Below are 19,336 nucleotides of genomic sequence, written 5' to 3'. Positions count from 1 at the left end.
TATCATGCTCCCCAAGGAGGAGTTCCCCAGTGCAAACTTCTCATCAGGAGTTGTTTAACTTCTAACCCTATGCAAATAACTAGTAATCCTTCCCATCTCAACACTACTCAACTCTCCTGATTGCTCAGCACTTCTGATTGCTAAACTTTGAATAATGGATGATATACTTCTCTGTCTCCCTACACAGGACTCTAAACATGATTTCATTTTTTCCATGCCTCCAGCCACCTTCTCTAGCATGGCCTCCTGTCCTGTAAAACGGTGCTCTGGCTCTGGGCAGCACTCTCGGGTTCCATCTCCAGAAGATGCGTGTCTGCTCACTGATCCATGCATCCCCAAATATGGTGGTCACAGCAGTGCTGCCATGAACATTCTCCTACCAGTCTTTTTGTGTACATATGTTTTCAATTCTCTTGAGTATAATACCTAGGAGTGGCACTGCTGGGTCATAGGGTGAGGAATGTTCAACTGTATTACCAACAGCCAGTTTTTCAAAGTGGCTGTAGCCTCTTGCACTTCCACCAGCAGCGTGTGAGCATCCCAGCAGCCCCACGAATCCCTGTGTCTCACCCCTGCACCGCCAGCACCCTGGTCCATGCCACCATATCCCCCTATCATAGAAATAGCTTCTAACAGGGAGGGGCTCCCTATATTCTTCCTCCTTTTATAAAATGTCAGATGGTGTCACTCCACTCTTTAAAGTCCTCGATGGTTTCCCAAGGCTTTTTTAACAGCCTCCAAAGTCCTATATGAGCTGCACCCTCTTTAAGCTCAAATCCTACCACCGTCCCCTTATTATTCTGCCTCAGCCCCAACAGCCTCTGTGCTTTCCCTGGGCCTGGCTTCATTTCCTCCACGGCGTCTCTCACAACCTGAAATATTCTATAATTCTTCGTTTGTGTTGGACTGTCTCCCCTCACTGGGAAATAATCTCCACTAGGAGGACAGGGACTTGTTTTATTCATGTTCTTGTCTTGGTCCCTAAAACAGCGTTTGGTACTCATGGGTGCTCAACAGATGGAATAACTGTGTCGACAAGAAAAACAGCAGGTGGTGTCAGGTGCCGTGCAGAAGACTGAACAGGACACTGCGAGGGCAGGTGAGCGATGGGTGGCTCAGGAGCTGGGTCATCTGATGCCTGAAAGTCAGAAAAGGGGAGCAGATGTGACAGGAGGAGGCAGAGCATTGTGGACACGGGAAGCATCTACAGCAAGCGTGCCAACGCAGGAAGGAGCCCGAGGGAGCTGGTGCCTAGTGGGTGCAAGGTGACAGCAGGGAGGCTTGGGGACAGGCTGGGTGAGGAGTCAGGTCTTATCCTAAACACTGTGGGGGTCACTGACTTTGTCCTGCAGGGTGGGATCTATGCCAGTCTGCCCCCAAATTCGTTGTGTCTCCTATTTAGCTTCTTGCAGTCAGGGTAGCTTCTCTCCACTCCAATCCCCAGTTCTAATTTGCTGCTTCTGTTATGCTTTGGTCTTTAAAATCTGTCAGCATTGTTTGTAAATTAAGAGAGTATGATGCTTCTCACAAAGGCAAGTCTATAGGGTCAGGAAACCTAGCAGTAGCTGCCAGCCACTGGAAGGGGAGGGACTCTAAGGGAAGACGGGAATGATGGAATATTTCTACATGCTCCTTGTGGTGGTTGTTACACAAGTGTATACTTTTGTCAACATTCATAGAATTCCACACTAACAGGTGAATTTTACCGTATGTAAAAATGATAACTTAATTCAAAAATGAAACTGTAAATACACAAATAAACAAGAGAGAATGATGCTCTTAGTAATGAAGACAGAACACAGCACCCATGGGACGCCTGGGTGGCTCAGTCGGTTAAGTGTCTGCCTTCGGCTCAGGTCGTGATCCTGGGGTCCTGAGATGGAGCATCAGGCTCCCTACTTAGTGGGAAGTCTGCTTCTCCCTCCCCCTCTTTTTGCCTTTCCTTCCCCCTCTCTTTGCCCCTCCCCCTCCCCCTGCTCATGCTCTTTCCCTCTCTCTCAAATCAATAAATAAAATCTTAAACAAAACAAAACAAAACACCCAGTGAGGTTTTGGATGAAAGGGTGTAGGAAGGTAAGCAGTCTGGCTTCAGTTTCAATTTCCCTGAGGTTTCTCACTGTTGCTTCCGGCTGCTGGGCCACTCCTCCTACGAAACCCCAACCCCCTTCCTAAGTTCCCTTTATTGCAGCAGAAAGAGGATGGCATTTTCAAAGACATCTTGAAGGGATGCTGTTTGAAAATGATTATTTCTGAAAGCCATTGTTATGGGCTGAATTGTGTCCTCAAATTCATCTGTTGAAGCTCTAACCTCCTAGTCCCTCACAGTGGGAGTGTTTTTGGAGACAGGCTCTTTAAAAAGGTAGTTAGGGTTAAATGAGGCCACTGGTGTAGACCCTAATCTAATATGACTGATATCTTTACGGGAAGAAATTAGGACACGGACACCCACAGAGGGAGGACCATATGGAGGAGACACAGGGAGATGGCAGCCGTCTATAAGCCAAGGAGAGAGGCCTCAGAAGAACCAACCCAGCCAATACCTTGATCTTAGACTTCTGGCCTCCAGAATCGGGAGAAAGTTGGTTTCTGTTGTTTATGGCCCCGGGTCTGCTGTACTTTGTTACGGCAGCCGGAGCAAACTCATACACCCACTTCTAGCTATGAGTCACCTGTACCCAATCAGAAGGGGCTGGGTTTCTTTCCCTTTTACTGTCTGTGTTCCTTGCCAGGTGACCTTCCTCTTCTGGTCCTGGGGAGGTCTCACACTTATCTTATTGATGAGGGAGCAGAAGGCAAGCTGAGGACAAAGCACAAGCTGACACCCCACAACCCTCCCACACCCCCACTCCCAGGTGGGATCAGTGTGACATTCCTCAGTCACTCCTGGTTGCCCTAAAGCTAAGGGAAGGAAAACAAATGGTTAACTCATAGAGATCACGGTCCTGCAAGACGTGAGTCTCCTTCAGTTTACAAATGTCTTAGTGATTTACAAGGAAAAAGCGTTCTTATCAATAACCTAGCTTTCAGAAGGAAATGTAGATAAAATTAAATGTCCTTATAACCTGCAGCCCATTGACATATACTTGAGGCAGGCAGAGTTTAACGTTCCTCCAGGAAGCTCCCAACTGTCTCAATGTTAATACCTTACTAGAGGGAAAAAGAACCTTGACGATGGCAAGGCCTCCAGTATCTTCTAAATCCTCTTTAGCATATGAAAATTCTTTAGAAAGCCTCCCTTTTTCCTTACCCCTAACTCCCAAGTCACCCCTTACAACCCCGGTGCAGCAGCTCTTTCTGCCCATGGGTCCTGTCCCCGTGCCTTAATAAAACCACCTTTTTGCACCAAAGATGTCTCAAGAATTCGTTCTTGACCATCAGCTCCGGACCTCACCTACATTCAAAACTACATCATTATCCTGCTCCAAGGTCAAGGGCATAGCTTACCCTTTTTTAGAAAAATTCAAATCTTGCCCTCCTTCTCAGGCCTGGGTCCCTTCAGACCCCCCTCGCAGGCTGTTTCGGACAGGCCGAGGTGACAGCGGACCCTGGCAGATTGGTATTGGGTCTCCCTGAACCTCTGTTATGACCTGACCTTTCCAGGCTCTGGCCCTAGATCCAGGCTCACAGGAAAACGCAGGCCTGGACCCCTCCAGCTTCCGACACCAGCACAAGCCTGTGTGCGACCACAACCTGGTAGGGAGAGGCATGGCGACAGCTCTGTTTAGAGCTCCCTTTACACTCTTTCATGTTCAAGGCTGAGTTTGGAAAATAGAGTTTACTGGTTATCTGACATCAGGAGGCCAAGGGTGTTGTTGTGCAAAGCCAACTCAGGGTTGAAAATTGGTTTGGGGAAGATGAACCAAATAATATCTGCTTCATCTTGTGTGGAAACAGAAAGGAAGGTAAAGTGCTCTCCCTATGGCGCATCTTAGAAAGTCTGTCTGGCTTCCCCTTCCCCAACCCTGCAGGCCTGAGCTTTGATTAATGCTAAAAAGCAGATCTCCAGGGGGGCCTGGCTGGCTCAGTCGGAAGTGACTCTTGATCTTGGGGTCATGAGTTCAAGCCCCAAGTTCCCTCATTGGTTATAGAGATTACTTAAATAAATAAACTTAAAAACAAAAAAGCAGATCTCCAGTTGATGATATACTCACTATGTAAGCTTGAAAGACAAATACCATATAAATTCACTCATATGTGGAATTTAAGAAACAAAACAGGAGAACATAGGGGAAGGGAAGGAAAAATAAAATAAGACAGAGAGGGAGACAAACTGTAAGAGACTCTTAACTCTAGAAAACAAACGGAGGGTTGCTAGAAGGGAGGTGGGTGGGGGGCTGGGGTAACTGGGTGATGGGCATTAAGGAGGGCACATGATCTAATGAGCACTGGGTGTCATAGGAGACTCATGAATCACTAAATTCTACCTCTGTAACTAATAATATAGTATGTGTTAAGTTGAATTTAAATTTTAAAAAAAAGTCATTTATATATATATATATTTTTTAAGATTTTATTTATTTATTTGATAGAGAGAGAGAGAGAGACAGCAAGAGAGGGAACACAAGCAGGGGGAGAGGGTGAAGGAGAAGCAGGCTTCCCACAGAGCAGGGAGCCCGATGCGGGGCTCGATCCCAGGACCTGGGGATCATGACCTCAGCCGAAGGCAGACGCTTAATGACTGAGCCACCCAGGCGCCCCAAAAGTCATTTATTTATAAAGAATGTTTTTCTTTTATGCTTTTTAAAAAAAAATCTCAAATGCGCTGCATTGGATGAATCATGCTGCCTCATTCTTAGCACGTGGTCTTCATCAGTCCCCTCTCCTGTGTTCTCATTTATTTCTTCTCTCTTTTTTCCCCTTTCCCATCTCCTTCACCTGCCTCTCAGAGGTACCTTTTATGATATATGTATTATATATCATTTGTTTGTATAAAGTCTCGTAAAAAAAAGTATACTGTTGTTTTGTACATATTATGGTAGATCTCATTTTATTTTTTTCCTCACTCAGTGCTGTATTTGCAAGATCCCTCTATGTTGCTATGTGTATCACTTCTAAGTGCCACAGAGTACTCCACTGTGGGAATCCCCCACATTTTGCCCATCTGCTCCCCCATATAGAAAAACTCCAGATTGCTCCCAACTTGCTGTCATAACAAATAACACTCAAATGAACATCCTCAAGTATGGTCCCTATGAGCCTCGATAAGAATTTTTTAGCAGCTAGCTGGGAACAGAAGTACTGGGGTCTTAGGGTGGGCGTATGGGTCAGTTGACCAAGTACTAGCAGCCACTCTCCCCAGTGGTTGCTCTTCTCTACATTCCCACCAGGAGGGCCCATTGCTTCTGTTTCCCTCCATCCTCACCAACACTTAGCATGATCTAGGTTGCTAATTTTGCCAATCTAATGGATATAAAATAATACCTCATTGTTATCTTGTGTTTGCATTTCCACGGTAAGCAATGAGTTTGAGTGCCCTTGTTCAAGATAGAAGTATCAGTTTGAATCCTCTAGTGAGCAGACACTGAAATGGGGCAGCAAGAGGTTTTTTCGGGGGAGATCATGTCTGTGAGAGATAGAGGAAGAAGCAGGATTGAACAGGGAAAACCTTCAGATCACAAGGCAGGTCTGAGCCGTGTAGAAGGAAACAGGGGAGGAAGGAGAACCAGACAGACCGTGAAACCGATCTGAGAAGGTCACAGCGCTGCCAGTAGGTAGTTCCAGAACAAAGAAGGCCTGTTAGAGGAGAAATGGCCAGAACCCTGCGTGCCGCCACGCTCATTCACGCTTGGGAAGCGCCCGGCCTCCGTGGCAGCGTCCGGAGGCCATGAAGCTGAGGCTGTTAGCTAACGGGCACCCCGCAGCTGAGCAGTAAGCCCTCGGCTGACGGCAGGTCTGAGCAGGACTCCCCCATGACTGCCACAACAAGTGTGCTGGAGGAACAACCAGGAGGCCTCAAGAGCTTGAGATCGCAGAGGTGTATTTCTTGCTCAGTCTGACATGGGTCAGGTGGCTCTCCTTGGAGGCTCTCTTCCAAAGGTGATGCTGGGATCCAAGCAGCTTTCCACCTAGGGTCTCTGCTGTCGCGAGTTCTTCACTTGCAGATGCAGAGGCACAGTACACAGAGCTCACTGCTAACTAACTCAGAGCAGAGGCCACATAGCCTTCCCACTCACATCCCCTGTGGGAGTGCCTGTCAGGATCTCACCATAGCTACCGAGGCAGAAGCCAGGAAATACAGTGTGTGCGTCCAGGAAGAGGAGATGCGGTGGGGGCATGGGGACATACACCATTGTCTCTGCCACACTCCCTGATAATTTGCCTGTTTAGCTCCTTAGCCCATGTATCCACTGGGGTTCTCGTCCTCTTCTTATTTGTTTGCAGGAGTTCCTCAGATATTCTAGACCTTTACTGGTTTTATTTTTTAAATTTTTTAAAAAGATTTTATTCATTTGAGAGAGAGAGCACGAGCAGGGGAAGTGGCAGGCAGAGAGAATGGGAAAAGCAGGCTCTCTGCTGAGCAAGGAGCTCAATATGGGGCTCGATCCCAGGACTCTGGGATCATGACCTGAGCTGAAGGCAGACGCTTAACCATCTGAGCCACCCAGGCACCCCCCCTTTATTGGTTTTAGACATTATAAATATCTTCTTCCAATCTGTTCTTGGCCTGTTAACTTTTTCCATGGTATCCTGCATTAAACACACTTCTCAAATTCATCCATTTCTTCCCTTATAGTCTGTGCTTTTGAAGTATAATTTAAGAAGTCCTTTTCTCCACAGGTTACAAAGATATTCTCCTATATTTTTCCTATTTTGTAAATTTGTAGTTTTGTTTTTTACATTTTGAGAATGTAAAAACATGGGATAAAATACCTAGGAATAAATTTAACCAAGGAGGTAGAAGATCGAAACACTGAAAGCTAGAGAGCATTGAAGAAGGCACAAATAAATGGAAAGATATTCTATGGTCATGAGTTAGAAAAATTAGTATTGTTAAAATGGCCATACTACCCAAAGCAATCTACAAATTTAATGCAATCTCTATCGAAATTCCAATGGCATTTTTCATAGAAATAGAAAAAACAATCCTAAAATTTGTATGGAACCACAAAAGACCCAGACTAGCCAAAATAATCTTGAGAAAGAAGAACAAAGCTGGAGGCATCATGCTTCCTGATTTCAAACTATATTACAAAGCTACAGTAATCAAAACAGTGTGGTATTTGCATAAATACAGATACATACATCAATGGAACAGAATAGTGAGCCCAGAAATAAATGGACACATACATGATCAATTAATTTTCAACAAATGAGCCAAGAATACTCAATGAGAAAAAGGTAATAAAAAGTGTAGGGAATAAAAAGTATAGGGAAAACTGGATTTCCACGTACAAGAGAATTAAAATGGACCCCTATTGGGCGCCTGGGTGGCTCAGTTGGTTAAGCAACTGTCTTCAGCTCAGGTCATGATCCCAGAGTCCTGGGTTTGAGTCCCACATCCGGCTCCCGGCTCAGCGGGGAGCCTGCTTCTCTCTCTGACCCTCTCCCCTCTCATGCTGTTTCTCTGTCTCTCTCTCTTTCTCTCAAATAAATAAATAAATAAAATCTTTAAAAAAATAAAAAATAAAAAATAAAAAAAAATAAAATGGACCCCTATCTTACCCCATGCACAAAAATCAACTCAAAATGGATTAAAGTCTTGAACGTAAGACCTGAAACCGTAAAATTCTTGGAAGAAAACAGAGTAAGCTCCTTCACATTGATCCTGGCAGTGACTTTTTGTATCTGACACCAAAAGCAAAAATATATGCAAGTGGGACCACATCAAACTGAAAAGCTTCTGCACAGCAAAGGAAATCATCAAGAAAATGAAAAGGCAACCTACAGAATGAGGGAAAATATTTGCAAGTCATATATCTGATAAGGGGTTAATACCCAAAGTATATAAAGAATTCATACAACTCAATAGCAAAACAAAACAAAACAAAAAAACAAACAAAAAAACCCCAAACAAACCCATAAACAATACAATTTAAAAATGGGCAAAGGAAGTTAGCCATTTTTCCAAAGAAGTTATGCAAATGGCCAACAGATAGATTAAAAGATGCTCACCATCACCAATCATCGGGGAAATGCAAATCAAAACTACAGTGAGAGATCACCTCACATCTGTTTGAATGGTTATCAGAAAAACAAGAGATAAATGCTATTGAGAATGTGGAGAAAAAGGAAGCCTCATGCACTGCTGGTGGGAATGCAAACTGCTGCAGCCGCTGTGGAAAACAGCATGGAGGTTCCTCAAAAAGTTAAAAATAGAGCTATGATATGATCCAGCAATCCCAATTCTCGGTATTTATCTGAAGGAAAGGAAATCACTATCACAAGGAGATATCTGCATCCCCAGGTTCATTGCAGCATTACATACAATAGCCAAGACATGAAAACTCTGAAGTGTCCACTGACCGATGAATGGATAAAGAAAATGTCACACACACACACACACACACACACACACACGACTATTAGCCATAAAAAAGAAGAAAATCCTACTGTTTCCAACAACATGGATGGACCTTGAGGGCATTATGCTAAGTGAGATAAGTCAGAAAGACGAATACCATATGATCTCACATGTGGAATCTAAAAAAAAACCCCAAACACTAAACTCATAGAAACAGAACAGATGGTGGCCTCCAGATGAGGGGGTCAGTGTTGGATCCAATGGGTGAAGAAGGTCAAAAGGTACAAACTTCTAGTTATAAGATAAATAAATTCTGGGCATGTCAGTTACAGCATGAGGACTGTAGTTAACAACATTGTATTGTGTATTTGAAAGTTGCTAGGGGAGTGATTCGTAGTCCTCATCACAAGAAAAAAATTGTAACTGGGCACCTGGGTGGCTCAGTGGGTTAAGCGTCTGCCTTCGGCTCAGGTCATGATCCTGGAGTCCTGGGACCAAGTTCTGCATCGGGCTCCCTGCTCAGTGGGGAGTCTGCTTCTCCCTCTGACCCTCCCCCTCTCATGCTCTTTCTCTCTCTCTCTGTCTCTCTCAAATAAATAAATAAAATCTTTTTTTAAAAAATTGTAACTATGTGAGGTGATGGATGTTAACTAAATTTAGTGTGGTGATCATTTCCCAATATATGCATATGTCAAATCATTATGTTGTGCACCTGAAACTGCTACAATGTTATGTATCAATTATATCTCAACAAAACTGAGGGAAAAAAGAAGTCCTTTCTCTATAGATCAAAGATTTCTCCTACATTTTTTCTAGTTTATAAATTTGCAGTTTTATTTTGTGAATTTTGGTCTTTAATTCATCCCAAGTCTACATGTAGTATTACACAGGAGACTGTTTTCATTCTCTCTATATGGTGAGCCAATTTTCTTTCCAAACACCATTTGCAAAACAATTCATCTCTCCTGTTGATTCATGGGAATCAATCACAATCTGAGTTTCCATGGTCCCTCTGAGTGCTCCTTTTGGGGAGCCATCAGTCTGCTGGTCCTTCTAGCCATACTGCATGGTTTTTACTATTATGGCTTTGCATTAGGTCATACTATAGTTAGGCAATCCCCCTATGCTTCTTTCTCAAGGTTGTTTTCACTATTCATGTGTTTTTATTCTTTTTTTTTTAAGATTTTATCTATTTTTTTTTAAGATTTTTTTATTTCTTTATTTGACAGAGAGAAAGAGCACAAGCAGGGGGAGTGGCAGGCAGAGGCAGAGAGAGAAGCAGGCTCCCCGCTGAGCAGGGAGCCCGATGTGGGACTCGATCCCAGGACCCTGGGATCATGACCTGAGCTAAGGCAGTCGCTTAACCAACTGAGCCACTCAGGCGCCCCCAAGATTTTATCTATTTATTTGACAGAGAGAGAACAAGCAGGGAGAATGGCAGGCAGAGGGAGAGGGAGAAGCAAACTCCTGGCTGAGCAGGGAGCCTGATGCGGGACTTGATCCCAGGACCCTGAGATCATGACCTGAGCCGAAGGCAGATACTTAACTGACTGAACCACCCAGGCACCTGCTTTTTTGTTTTAAAGAGTTTATTTTTTTGTTATTTTTAAAATATTTATTTCTTTGAGAGAGAGCACGAGTGAGTGAGTAAGCTAGCATGGGGAAGGGGCAGAGAGAGAGGGAGAGGGAGAATCCTCAAGCAGACTCCCTACTGAGTGTGGGGCCCGACGCAGGGCTCAATCTCACAACCCTGAGATCATGACCTGACCTGAAATCAAGAATTGGCTTCTCAACTGACTGAGCCACCCAGGTGCCCCAAAGATTTTATTTTTAAGTAAGGTCTACACCCAATGTGGGGCTCGAACTCATGACCCCAAGATCAAGAGTTGCACGTTCTACCCACTGAGCCAGCCAGGCACCCCATGTGTTTTTATCCTTTGTAAAAATGTGAAAGAGTTTCTGAGCCATCCTAGAGGGTAGGTTTGGATGGAGAGTCAGGAAGGAGAGCTCCGGGGAGAGGAAAGTGAGAAGAGGCAAAGTTGGGAAGTTGGAAGGGACCATCAGCTTAGCTTAGTAGTCAGCTTTGCTGGGCTGGAGGTACAGGGGACAGCAGTGAACTGACAGCAGTGAACTCTGCAAGACCCACGGATGCACTGAAGAGTCAGCATGTGGCTCAGACCAGAGGTGTTAGGGCATTTTGATGGTAGAGGGGACATGTGGACTGGAGGGGTCTGGGCAGGCTGCCCAGGGAGGGCAGAGGGAGGTTGGCAGGCCTGTTGCTTAGTGGTTAAGAGCTCAGCCTTTGTAGTTTGTTTCTTCAGCTCTGTTCCTTACCAGCTCTGGGGCCCTAGCATGATACCTAATTGCTCTGAGGCTCATTGATAAAATCGGGATAATAATGCCTCTAAATACAGTGACTGGTACCATATTTGTGCTCTCATCATTGACTATCAAATGGAAAGGAAGGGGAAGAGCTATGTATTAGGCATAAAGTCAGAATGAGCAAGGCAAGTACTCAGAACACATAGAGACCTGGCGTGAAGTCGTTGGCATTCCTGGACTTGCAAACAAGGAGGCCAGCAGCTACCTCCAAGAAAGCTGAGGCCCCAGAACAAGTTTCTTGATTTCCCATTTCCTATCCATAAAAGAAAATGATAGTACATATTTCAAAGTTGCATTTTAAATAAATGAAACATGGAAGAGTCTCAGGCATGGTGTCTGGCACAATAGTAAGGTCTCAGCAAATGGCAGCCATTGCAGTTATTACTTGGCCTCCCTGCAGAGGCGCCCCCAGCATCTCTGTGCAGTTGCGGGTGCCCAACTGGGAGTCAGAGGCCGGGGTGCAGGGAGGTGGTTCAGGGAGTAGGACCTCAATTGTTGGTGTTTCTGAAGGGGCACTAAGAGGAAGGAAGGAGAGGAGAGGGACTGGCTGCTTGCACCCCCATCCCCTTCCTTCCTTTGTCACCTTCCGAGCTGCCTCCACAGCCCCTCCCTAGCGGTTGGTCCCTCGGTGGCTTGCACTGCACACACCTGGACTTGATAATGAACTTCTTCTCCAGGTGTTTCTCATTTTCCTCATTTCCTGGCAGGGTTGGTGCCCAGTAGTGCCTCTCGGCTCTCAATAGACCTCAGGTGCCTGGCCCTGGGAAACTGAAGGGATGAAGGAGGGTGGCAGGCCAGTGCCCCTGGGCCTTGTCAACTGAGCTCTGGGAGCACGTGCCCGTGGCCGCCTTGTTGCATTTGGTCCCTGGTGCCTGGCATATCGCACGTGGACAAGTCCTTTCTTGTGCCTGCTTTGATGGCATCTTGTTTCCTCCAACTGCAGGGGGCAAAAACCTCTGACTTCCCCCAGAGACAAGTCCTCATGGGGTGGGGGCTCTGGATGGCAGATGGGCTCATGCTCTACCTTCTGGTGCCCGCTTCCCACAAGCACCCCCAGGCCCCGCCTCTGCAGAGGTGCCAGTCTTAGGGTCAGAGTTTCCGCAAGCCCACAAATGCCACTTCCTTCCCTCTTCCCAGTGCCTGTGAAAGCCCACAGCTGTGATGCACCCAGCTGACTCTGAAGCCGGGAAGTCAAGGCTCCTTCCATCTAGACACCCTCATCGCCCTCACCTCAGGAATAGAATCTGACAACGGAGGTCTGGAGTGGTGAACACGAGGTGAAGGTGTGACCTTGGGTGGGAGGGGAGCGGGGCCCCAGCACCACACAGAGTACCACGTACACAGCTAGTTGTCCATAACTCCCCACTCTCTGATAGGGGTGGAGGCTGGGGGCACGTGAGCCCTCCAAGGCTTTCTAAACCAACAGGCAGACTAACGGAGGGGAGAAGAACATGACGGGTTATTATTTCCAGACCCAAGTGAGTAAGTAGCTCAGAGCTTTTGCTCTGTGCCCGACTCAGGATCTACCGTGGGTCAAGCCAGGGGCTTACCATCCCTGGTGGACCCTGGGCTGACACGCAGGAACAGACAGCGGGGTTAAGGTGCTGTAAGACAGGCCAACGTGGGAGGCCCGGTGGGGGGAGCGGAAGGAAAGTACCAGGCGCCAGGGAGCAGTGGTTTACATGGAGGCACGACTCCCCTGTCCCTGGACGTGTGTATACGAGGGCAGGAGCTGTCGACAGGTGCCTGGGAAGGAAAGCGTCCAAGTGCTTTCCCACCAACACAGAGTCTAGGCTCTGGGCCTTGAAGGACATGCAGGCTTGGGAAGGCAGGAAGGTCTAGAGGGAGGAATGCCAAACAGCTCCTGCAGGAGGAGAGGGGAAATGGCTACCTCCAGGACCGGGGCCTGTGGTGCAAAGTTCGTGTTCATACCCATGATCGTGTACAGGTGAGCTGTCAGCGCTGGAAAACGTCGGGCGCTTTTTCTTTCAGCCCCACCTGGTATGTGTTGGCAGTATGGCCTGGGGGAAGCTGTGAGTGGCTGGCTCTGACCCAGCTTCGACTCGGTGCCTGCACTGGGCTAAACAACCAGTCTGGGATTTCCAATATTACCTTAGCAGCCTTTCCCCTGGACCTTTCTATCGAGTCAACAACCAAAAGCTGCCACTGAGGCTCCCATTCAGGCAATCATAGCAGAGCGACTTGCAGGGGGTTGACTCCCTAGGCCCAAGGGGCTAGGAAACCCAGAAATGTCCCCTTCCAGAGTCTGGCTCTGGTCAGAAGGGGCTTCAGGGGAAGAGGCAGACAGGAGTTTCCTGGAGGAGGTGGGCTGACTCTGCCAAAGAGCTGGGTCCTCCATCGGTTAACTGCCAGGGCGGGCCAGGTCACGTGCTCCCCACGCTCTCCTTTGCCTTGTGGCTGCCCTTCCTGAAGCTAGCTCACTGGATGGTGGCTGAATCACACCAAGCCAAGGGGAGGGCGTGGGGGCCCCGGAGTGGAGTAGGGGCCTGGCCATGACTGGCTTGAACGTTTTACATGGAGGTTTGTCAGAGGCAGGGATGTTGAGGAAGAGGGAAGATCAGTGTCCAGAATTCTGCTTAAAGACGCACAGGTTAAGAATGCCATGTGGCAGAGCGAGTGAGTACTGTATGTGGAATTTTGTGTTCCTTGGGGGTAGGGCTGTGACTCTCATTGCGATGGATCCATGCACACCAGAGCTGGAGCCTGGGTTGGAACCATGAAGGCAAGGAGACACCTGCCTCACATTACATGAAGTTTCTGGTTCTTTATTCCTATGCTGGCTTTCCCCCCAACCAACCCAACTCTGTGACTTCCTTTCTTGCCAACACCGCCCTGGGCTTCAGGTGTCACTCATTTCCCGGAGAGCAGACTTTGAGCAGCTGCTGCCGGTTCCTGTCACAGGAGCTAGCGCAGGAGCAGCTGCCCCGCCTCCTGGGACGAGAGCACATCTGCTTGTGGGCAGTGGCCCGGGTTCCACCTTGAGGGGAGCGCCTCCGTGTGGCCCCGGTGGCCGGCCACTATGACTCAGCAGCCACAGAGGGACAGACACAGGGCCCACAAAACGCAGAGCACTCAGCATCTCTGATCTCTTTGCAGCCCCACAACCACTTTACGGGGCAGAGAGTGAAGGTGACTTTCTCATTTCAAGGGTAGAAAACAGGTTTGGGAGCCACGTCCAAGATCAGCCAGCCAGGTAGTGGCCACGCTGTGGGCCAGACGCCAGAACCGACTCCTGGTCCGGTGCTCGTTTCACACAGCCAAGTGGCCTCCAATCAAGAACTTTCTCCTGGTTGGAGGTGGGGAAGAAAAGGGGATAAGACTCGGGATCATCTTTAGAGAAGCGTAAGGGAAAAGGGGGGGCAGGGGAGACCACTCTGTTGGCTTGGAGGGAAAAAAGGATAGGCAATGTTTTCAACAGCGGACCTCTCCAAATCCATGGGACCAAGCAGATCCATAGCACTGCCCAGAGGGGGCGCTGCAGACACTGTTCGCTGCGTGGTGAAAACCGCAGTGGCCCTGTCCCCGGCTGAACTCCGTGCTTGGCTCTCAAAGCCAAGGTCAGTTCCTAGGCACGTGAAGGCCTAAACACATCTGTTGATGTTTAAGCACTCCTCAGTTGCCAGGGCCAGGGGCAGAGCCCCACCTCAGCTGGAGGAGGGCTTGTCAGCATCCTTCTCAGCCACCAGCCCCCTGGACAGGAGCAGGCAGCTGTCCCTAGCTCCTGCTATCATGGCCCGATCCACAGAGAGTGGCTGTGTCTCTGTTCTCCCCTGGGGTCCTTGGGGAATTCCTCTCCAGGGAGAAGGAAGTATGGAGTCTGGGGTAGGAGGCCTGAGGGGGCAGACATGGTTCTGTTGCTTCCACTTGCTTTATGCACAAAGTTCTTCACCGGCTTCAACTTTTTTTTTTTAAAGCTTTTTTTTTTTTTTAAAGATTTTATTTATTTATTTGACAGAGAGAGAGATAGCGAGAGCAGGAACACAAGCAGGGGGAGTGGGAGAGGGAGAAGCAGGCTTCCCGCCGAACAGGGAGCCCGATGTGGGACTCGATCCCAGGACCCTGGGATCACGACCTGAGCCGAAGGCAGACGCTTAACGACTGAGCCACCCAGGCGCCCTTTTTTAAAGCTTTTAAGTAATCCCTACACCCAATGTGGGGCTTGAATTTACAACCTTGGGATCAAGAATTGCACGCTCCACTGACTGAGCCAACCAGGCGCCCCTGGTCTCCAACTCTTGACTAGGTAGGAGCAGAATGGACATACTCCCCAGGCTGGGTGGGCAAGGGGGCCAGGCTGCAAGGATGCCCACCGTGGAGAGGCCAGCAGGCCCGCCCCCTCCCCTCTATTCAGTGCCATCTGATCCATTCTGCTGATTAAGGCCTCCTCCAGGGTCAACCCATCGATGCCCTTCTCCTTACCACAGTCCTGACTTGAATCACCGGGTTCCTAGTTTTTCACCCCTGATCACGTAGCTAGGTTTTCAGGTTTTCAGTCCATGTCTTCTTTTTATTGCCCTTAAGACCCCTCCCATCCTACCTTCTCCAACAGCAGAGGTGCCGTTTCCTCCAATGGCCCCCCCCCCCCCCCCCGCCACCGTGCTGCAGGGAAACTTCCCATGCTCACCTAGAGATGAAATAGCAGGAGATGCTGGGGGCGGGGGGAGGGTCCTTAGTTTGGGCAGAAAGACAATTTTTCTGTTTGCTCTTTTCTTTCAAGATACATAGTAAGATCAAGGGAGAAGGGCGCCTGGGTGGCTCAGTTGGTTAAGCGACTGCCTTCGGCTCAGGTCATGATCCTGGAGACCCTGGATCGAGTCCCGCATCGGGCTCCCTGCTCGGCGGGGAGCCTGCTTCTCCCTCTGACCCTCCCCCCTCTCATGTGCTCTCTCTCTCTCATTCTCTCTGTCTCAAATAAATAAATAAAATCTTAAAAAAAAAAAAAAAAAAAAAAGATCAAGGGAGAGGCAGGAATACTCTCCTAGCTGGGTTTTTTTCAATCCAAACAAAGTTGTGGGGGGCAGGTAGGACGAGTGGAAGGAGCCACGAGTAACCAGCAGCAACACAGCTCACCCTCCCTGGTGGATACTAGCCCTGCTGGAGGCCAGGCTGGGCGGGCAGGGGGTCCTGGCACCTGAAGGGGGGGAAGAAATGATCCTCTTCCACACAGAAGAAAAAAAAATGACGGACTTTATTTTGGTTGTCGGCCATAGGAGTGCAAACAGCTGGAGGGTAAATGTGCACTCGGCTACACCAAACCGAAGAAAAGTTACTATTTGTTTCCCTCGTCCCTTCCCATTAAAGACTCTAAACTTCAGGAACAGGGTGGGCAGGGCTCTTCACACACACAGGCATGAACTTAGTGTACGTGTCCACGTCAACCCCTGCAGTCAACACAGCGGGCATCCCCGCTCCCCACGCTCCTCAGGCACAGCGTTGCAGAGGACTTGTCTTTTCTTGATGCTTCTTCCAAATATCTTCCCATAGGAAAACTTGGCAGGGTCCTGGGGCTGCTCTCTGCATCTTCCAGGAACAGGGGCCAAAGCCATGGTGGGGTGATTCACTCAGAAGAGACACTCACTCTGGGGTCACCACCCCTCAGGAGGTAAAGCTCTACCAACTCTGATCCCCTGGGCTGTAGATGAGGCAGCAGGGAAAAGAAGAGGGTGCCCCCCCCAAGTTGAGTGCTGGTTTGTTCCCAAACTGGTATAAGGCACCAAGTGCTGACCCAAGGCCAGCATCTTCCAGCCTCAGGCACGACCCTCCCCACCTGACCCTCCTGCCTCCCCACCCAGATTTTTACAGGTGACTTTAACAACAATATGATGAAGACTTACAATATTAATTACTAGGGCCAGAAACAGGATTCTGTCCCAATATGAAGGCTGGTACCAAGTAAGTCTGGCCCTGGTTACATTTTAAAAATGGTACTTAATTCTTTAAAAACATTTTTAAAAAGCGTTAAATAAAATGCAGCTGGGGAAAGGGGGCTGTTGGCTGTCAGGTGCTTCTTGTGTATTTCTCCACAGGAAAGACCTGGCATTCAAGCTCTTGGGGAGACAACCTGAAGGCCACAGTGCCAAACCTTGGGTATTCATCCGGGCCTTTCTACCAAGAAACACTCATTTTTTCCCGTTGCTTGCTGTGCCAGTTGCCTCTGGTGTATGTGAGTGAACCCTTGTTTTGGCTCTTGATCAGCATCGTAACACTAACATACCCTAGCCTTCACTTGGATGAATCCCTTATCCTTGATCATGACTCTGGAGGACCAGGGACCCACGGCATGTCCCCTGGAGCCACCACAGGGAGAGCAGGTTTGGCAGAGCTGCCTTAAGATGAAGGTGGAGGTGGCCGGTGGCTGTGGGCTGTAGAAGGGGGCAGGAGGGAAAAGGCTGGGGCGTCCCCTTGAGCTGAGAGTGCTGGTTTGTTCCCAGCAAGGCACTGAGTGCGGACTCGGGCTCAGCATGGGCCAGCCTCAGGCACACGCCCAGCAGCGGCCCAGCTGAAGGTTCTGCCAACACTGCCTGTCTATAGCAACCTGGATCGAGTAAGTTGAGAGGAAACAGAAGATTCAGCCCAGCATTTTAAGTAATTAAAAATAAATGCACAACTCCACTGGCTCACCAGATAGATCGGAGATGAAGTTGGGTAGTAAGGAGTCAGCCCCTAGAGGTGCTGGGACCGCCTTCAGTCCTCCTCTGGTTTCTTCAAGGGCAACATTAGTTACCGTCATGAAAGAGGTCTGTCCATCTACAAAGGCCCCGATTCAAAAATCTCAAACCCAGGGAGTTTTGCCCTCCCATGGATCCTGTGGGTTGGTTAACAGGGAGGGAGGCACCGACCAGTTACATGCTAAGCCTCAGCTTCCTCTGAAGTCAGGGAAGAGGCAGGAGCGAGTCTCATGTCTGAATGCTAACTCCCTTTCCTTGCCGCTCTCTCACTTGTGGCCACGGACACCAGCAACCTCCTTCTCATTTCACAGGTTGTGTGAGGCAGCCCCACACCTGCACTGGGCACTCCAAACGACCCTTCCCCTGGATCTGGAGGACTGCTCCATCTGCCTACTTTGGAGACTGTTCCATACAATTGTGGTCTTCCACGCACCAGGCTGTTTGTTGTTACAAGATCCTCAACTTGGATCCTGCCTTAGCCGGGAGCCTGGACCACCACCACAGCTGGTCCCTCCTGGGTCCAAAGGCTTAAATTCAGCCTACTTTACAGCTAGATGTCCACTCTGGAGAAAGGTCATGCTGACCATGAAAAGGAAGATGCTTATGTGTATGCGCACACGCACGTGAGTGTACATGCATCATGGACGCTGTCGCCTCTTCCATATTTGTCTTGGTATCAGCTGGCTTCTCAGGCAGAGGCAGCCGGCATACATGGCCTACCCACAGAAGCCAGGACTCTGGCTTCCCTGTTTAAGCCCCACCTGCAGGAAGACCTCAGGGCAGGGGACACAAGGAGTGGGGCTGTCACAAAATGCTACGTGGTCAAGTTCAGCAGCGACAGGTGGTCCATCTGGGAGTGTCCGTGAAAGGCCTTTGTGACCCTGGGCACCTGGCCTAATAGGCTCCTTGGTTTAGCATACGCGGTGCAGCTCTGGCCCCTGGGCTGATGTCTCAGTGGGGCATAACCCACCTAAGAGGATGGCTTCTTACCCTCTTCACTGAGCATTGCTGGGAGGGGATCTTCTGAGCCGGTAACGCAAGAGGAGGGAGAGTCTCCATAAGTGGGCCAGTCTGGCCAGCTCATAAAATAAAATGGCACATTCTCTCCGTTTGCCGTTTTTCACTCTGATTCCTAAGAAGGGACCAGGAAGACTCAGGGTTCAGGAGGGATTTCAGAGCCATAAGACATGGTAGTTTCTTGGAAGGAATGAGGGTGTGTGCTTCTGAGGTGGCACTCACGTGGGGGCTTGGGCAGTCTTCCTTTCTGGTTACCTGCCTAAAAGCAGCAATCATCATTTCTGGCTACCTGGGGCTGCTGTGAACTGCAGTCAAATCCTGCCTGCTTCCGGCTCTAATCGAAGCCAGCCCCTCTGAGGAACAAAAGGTGACTGAGATCGGCACAGGTGGTGACTACCGAACTCCAGTCTTCCCCAATAGGCACGCACCATGGCCACAGAAAGTTCACTTGAGCTAGTTATATTTTTTCTGCCTGAGATGTCCACGTCTGTGTCAGAGAGGCCCCTTTCTTCTTTCTGGGATAGCGGGCAATAAGGCTGAAAGGCTCTGGGAACCAGCTTCCATGGCAGTGACCTCTAGGCTGGCCAACACTCCCCTCCACCCATCTAGTGCCATTTTTTCTCTCCCTGCAGCCGTTACTGGGCCGGAGGGAGACATGTGCCTTTGGGGTTAGCTCTGTGGGTGATGACAAAGTCATCACACCAAGGGAGGGGAAAAGAGCTGGAATGTGTCTCCATTTGGAGACAAACCCAAGAGGCTTCCTGTAGCAGAGAGAAGAGTTGGCCAG

The 19,336-nt window shown here is 48.9% G+C and overlaps 1 long non-coding RNA gene across 1 annotated transcript; it reads left to right on the top strand.

Moving 5' to 3' along the window:
* Positions 1 to 11,991: 11,991 nt before the first annotated feature.
* On the top strand, positions 11,992 to 18,643 carry LOC144382334 (uncharacterized). The gene is made up of 2 exons (XR_013449050.1): positions 11,992 to 12,120; positions 17,844 to 18,643. It is a non-coding gene; the product is annotated as an uncharacterized LOC144382334 (long non-coding RNA).
* Positions 18,644 to 19,336: the final 693 nt, after the last annotated feature.

This window comes from Halichoerus grypus, chromosome 6 (assembly GCF_964656455.1).
Source record: "Halichoerus grypus chromosome 6, mHalGry1.hap1.1, whole genome shotgun sequence".
Classification (NCBI taxonomy): Eukaryota; Metazoa; Chordata; class Mammalia; order Carnivora; family Phocidae; genus Halichoerus; species Halichoerus grypus.
Note: the sequence above shows the minus strand (reverse complement) of the source record. Positions and strands in the feature narration are given on the sequence as shown.